This window comes from Amborella trichopoda, chromosome 1, assembly GCF_054954075.1.
Source record: "Amborella trichopoda isolate Santa Cruz 75 chromosome 1, AtrichopodaSantaCruz75HAP2 v2.0, whole genome shotgun sequence".
Lineage (NCBI taxonomy): Eukaryota > Viridiplantae > Streptophyta > Magnoliopsida > Amborellales > Amborellaceae > Amborella > Amborella trichopoda.
Window position 1 is genome coordinate 21,237,872 of NC_142336.1, and position 5,536 is coordinate 21,243,407.

Genomic DNA, 5,536 nt, shown 5'->3' on the forward strand with positions numbered 1-5,536 from the left:
TTTTTTTTTTGATCGGTTACGTTCGACTTGTCATTGATTCAAATTTTTTTTTTTTTTTGAACGGCAATCTACGACTTATCATTGATTAAAAAAAAAAGAAATTTGAACCGTAAACTACGATTTATCATTCATTCAAAAATATATATATATATTTTTTACCGTAAACTACAACTTATCATTGATTCATTAATACTTTTTTTTTTAACGGTAACGTTCTACTTACCATTGATTGTAATATGTATATTTTTTTGAACAGTAACATACGACTTCTCCTAGATTCAAATTGTTTTTTTTTTTTTCAACAGTAACATACGACTTATCATTGACTCAAGAATATTATTAGGTTTTAAATGGTAATATACGACTTTTCAGTGATTCAAAAATATTTTTTTTTTTTTACAGTAAACTATGACTTATCATAGATTCAAAATTTATTTATTTATTTAATGGTATCGTACGACTTAACATTGATTCAAATATATATATATATATTTGAATGGGAAACTACGACTTATCATAGATTCAAAATTATTATTTTTTTAATGGTATCGTACGACTTAACATTGATTCAAATATATATATATATATATTTTGAATTGTAAACTACGACTTATCATTGATTTAATTTTTTTTTTTTTTTTTAATGGTAACATTCGACTTATCATTCATTTAAAAATTTGTAGTTTATAATATATATATATATATATTGGAATGATGATTCAAAAATAAGTTTTATTTTTTGAACAGTAATCTACAACTTATCATTAATTGAAAAAAAAAAATTTTAAATGGTAACATACGACTTTTCATTGATTCTAATTTTATTTTATTTTTTTGGAGGGTACCATACAATGTATCATTGAGTCAGATATATATATATATATATATATATGGGGAAAATATGGGCTTGGCCGCCTGGCCTATATGGTTCAAATGCGCCTAATGGCACTGATTTAAAGCTTTGGAATGGAGGGCCAGAATGGGATCATGTAGGGGAGTACATTTAAACATTTAAAACATATTTTAATACGAATTTGTCAGATAGGGTACTGACACCCGTAGAGAAACAAAAAGAAGGGTACTCTTTCTCTCCTCTCGATCTCTCTACGCAATCTCTCTCCTACCACTCTCTATAATTTCCCTCTCCTCTCGATCTCTACGCATTCTCTCTCCTTCCGCTCTCTATAAATTCTCTCTCCTCTCGCTCTATCTCTACGTGCACTCCACCGGCTGTCTCTACAGTCAAGCTCTCTGCGTATTTCCTCTCCTCTCTCTTTATATTCTTTCACCTCCGCACCCGCAGATCTCGTACCTTGCTGCTACCATTTGTCCTTGCTCCAGAAACCCTTGGGCGTACATAAGCTCTCTTCTATTTAAGGTATGCTAATGCTCTCTCTCTCTGGTTTTTCTATTTCGATCTCTCCTTTTGGTTTTCACTCTTTTCAAGTACCCCAAAACCCCGAACAACAACTTCCAATCTGAGCATTTTTGCCTTGAATATCCCAAATACTGAGCAAAATCTAGGCAAAAATATGGTTCTTTCTCTGTAGAATTTTTACTCATATTTTTTATAGCCATTTTTACTTAGATTTTTTTTTTCGCTCAAAAGTATTTTTTTCTTTTTTTGAACAGAAACATACGACTTATCATTAATTCAAAAATAACTTTTTTTTTTATTTTTTTATATCGGTAACGTTCGACTTATCATTGATTCAAAAATGGATTTTTTTTTTAACGGTAGTGTTCGATTTCTCAATGATTTTTTAAAAAAAAAAAAAAAAAAAAAAAAATATATATATATATATATATATATATATATATATATATATATATAACGATAACGTACGACTTATTATTAATTTAAAAAAAAAATTGAATTTTTTGAACGATTACGTACAACTAAACATTGACTCAAAAATAATATATATATTTTTTAATGGTAAACTACGACTTATCATTGGTTCAAATTTTTTATTTTTTTTTGAACGACAACATATGATTTATCATTGATTCAAATTTTTTTTTTTTGAATGGTAACATTCAACTTATTATTGATTCAAAAATATATATTTTTTTGAATGATAAACTACAACTTGTCATTGATTCAATAATATTTTTCTTTTTTTTTTGGACAGTAGCGTTCGAATTGTCATTCAATAATATATTTTTTTTTTTCTTAAACAGTAACTACGACTTATCATTGATTAAAAAATCTGTATATTTTTTAACGGTAATGTACGACTTATCAGTGATTAAAAAATATATATTTTTTTTGAACGGTAACATTCGATTTATAGTTGATTGACAACAAAAGACTTGTCGTTGATTCAAATTTTTTTTTGTTTTGAACGGTAATAAAAGACTTTTCATTGATTCAAAAATAAGTTTTTATTTTAATTTTTTGAACGGTAACATTCTAAAAATAAATAAATAATTAAATATTTTTATTTTTTGAACTTTAAACTACGACTTATCATAGATTCAAAAATAATTTTTTTTTGAATGGTATTGTACATCGTATGACTTATCAATGATTTAATAATATATATATTTTCGAACGATAAACTACGACTTATCATTGATTCAATAATATTTTTTTGAATATATACATATATCTATATATATATATATATATATATATATATATATATATATATATATATATACTTTTGAACAGTAGTGTACGACTTATCATTGATTAAAAAATATATATATTTTTTTGAACAATAATGTACGAGCCTTCATTCAATCAAAAATATTTTTTTTTGGAACGTTAACGTACGACTTATTATTATTATTTGAACGTTAAACTACGACTTATCATAGATTAAAAAATATTTTTTTTTTGAATGGTAACGTATATCGTATGACTTATCATTGATTTAAATTTTTTTTTTTTTTTTTTGAACGATATACTACGACTTATCATTCATTTAAAAATAATTTGACTTATCATTGATTCAAAGATATATATATATATATATATATATATATATATATATATATATATATATATATATATATATATATATATATATATATTGAACAGTAACGTACGACTTATCATTCAAAAATATATTATTATTTTTTAACAATAACGTACAAGTCATCATTCATTCAAAAATATATATTTTTTTAACGATAAGGTACGACTTATTATTATTTTTTGAACATGAAACTATGACTTATATTGGATTGAAAAATAACTTTTTTGAATAGTATCGTATATCGTATGACTTATCATTGATTTAAATATATATACTTTTTTCAAACGATAAACTACGGCTTATCAATGATTCAATAAAATATATATATATTGTTTGAATAGTAACATATGACTTATCATTCAATAAATGTTTTTTTTTTTTTCAATGGTAAACTATTACTATTGATGATTCAATAAAGTTTTTTTTTTTTTAACTGTAACATTCAACTTATCTTTGATTCAAAAACAATATATATATATATATATATATATATATATATATATATATATATATATATATATATATATATATATATATATTTTTTTTTTTTTTTTTTTTTTTTTTTTTTTTTTTTTTTTGGAACAGTAACATCCGACTTATAGTTGATTCAAAAAAAAAAAAATTGAATAGTAAGGTACGACTTATCATTGATTAAATTTTTTTTTTTTACTTAAACGGTAACATTCTACTTACCATTGATTGTAAAATACATATCTATATATATATATATATATATATATATATATATATATATATATATATATATATATATATATATATATATATATATATATATATATTTCCAAACCAACAATCATTCTATCAGATAATGATAAAGGAAAAGCAAAAATCCCTGAACATGATAATATGACTCTACAAGAAGAAATACGTTTCCAAACTACTGAAATAGAGGAACCACCAATTGCCAATACAATACAAAATATACAAACAGCTTTTTTCGAAATACAACTTACTCTTGATAGTATAAATCGTATCAATTATAGTAAAAACTGGCAACCAATAAATGCCCTACCATATTATAAAAGACCAACCCCAGTTGATATCCAATTAGAAGAAGACTTAACAAGTCATACTTCTACATATACAGGTCGAACAATTATTAGGTTGCGGTTGAGTGTTATCTGGACAGTCCTCCTTGACTACCTCTTACGTCTTCTAGACCTCAGCGGCTCTCCTGGCCTAAACGATCAACTGACTGGGTGTCTTGAGCGTCTCTAACCTCAATTCTCGGAACAACTTTCTTTAATGGAGAAATTTATTAAGTTTCTTAGGATAGCAGAACTCGTATTACTATTAGATCTCTAAAACAGGGTTGGCTCTGATACCATTTTCGGCCTAAGATCTACCCTATGTATTTTTATCTTATTTCTATCTTAAATAAGTAAAGAGTACAGAGTTTGCAGCTACTAATTGTTGCAAAATAGTAACATAATATAAAAAAGTAAATATAATAATGAATACAGGAAGCAAAGAAATATCAAATATAATCCACGAGGTATGAGTGTATTCCCTGATTTTGAATGTAAACACGAATTTGAATTGCATAACTACTTACTGATTACATATACAAAGGCTGGCAAACTTTCTCTATTCGTTAGGATAGTAAGAAGGTAAAGCAGAGAGATGACAATCACACATTTGAAAATATAAAAGTCATATGAACGTTACCGACTTTTATCGATGTACTACTGTAGTAACTATCCTACTGTCTACAGAAAGGAAGAAAGAAGAAAGTGAAGAAAGGAAGAGAAGAAGGAGAGAAGAGAGCAATATAGAACTATTGAGAGCTTTTGAGAACTTCGGCTGCTGCTATGCTGCTGCTGTGTCTATCCTTGATGCGTTCTGTCTCTTCATTTGATTACCTGGGTATTTATAGAGCAAAGCCTCCTGAAATGAGTGGTTCAGGATGAAGCCTTGTTGACGAAGGAATCTTTGGATTGGCCAGAAGGAGCTTGTGGTTGAAATTGGTTAACGTGATGATGAAGGATCGATGAAGGATACGTGGCATTCTGCGAGGAGTAAGGGGATAAGAATGTTGTACGACGGAGTAGACGTGGGAAGCTGCCAGGAGGTCAGGGAATCTTGAATAGTTGGACTTCGTATGATCAACGATGGTTGTGCTTCATTTGTGCGAATGATTATCGGTTGATGAGAGCTGATGTGACTCCAAATTAGTCACATCGTTCGACGAGCATATTACTGTTGAGCCTTCTTATCTTCTCTGTCGAAGGGAATATTTCGCCTTTTGTCGTTTTCTGTTGAACTTATTGAAGGGTATTGTCGTCTTCTATCAAGCATCTTTCTTTTTCTGATGGGGTCATATCAGTAGATAATAAAAGGGAGAAAGGGAATATTTTGTCGGATTTTTGGACTGATGGGGTCATATCAGTAGAGAAGAGAATCTTTTGGCGGATTTTTGAACTGTATCGGGCTAGGTTTTCGGGCTGAGTTATTCTGTAGGCCTTTAGATGAAGTCATCCAATAAGGGATTGCCTGATTGGACAGTTTCTTCTGATGTTGCTGGTGCA

At 27.6% G+C, this 5,536-nt stretch overlaps 1 long non-coding RNA gene across 1 annotated transcript; it reads left to right on the forward strand.

Annotated features, from left to right (window-relative positions):
• The first annotated feature begins 1,051 nt into the window (after positions 1 to 1,051).
• Positions 1,052 to 5,301, forward strand: LOC148783741 (uncharacterized). Its single transcript, XR_016044526.1, has 2 exons — positions 1,052 to 1,378; positions 4,724 to 5,301. It is a non-coding gene; the product is annotated as an uncharacterized LOC148783741 (long non-coding RNA).
• The last annotated feature ends 235 nt before the right edge of the window (positions 5,302 to 5,536 follow it).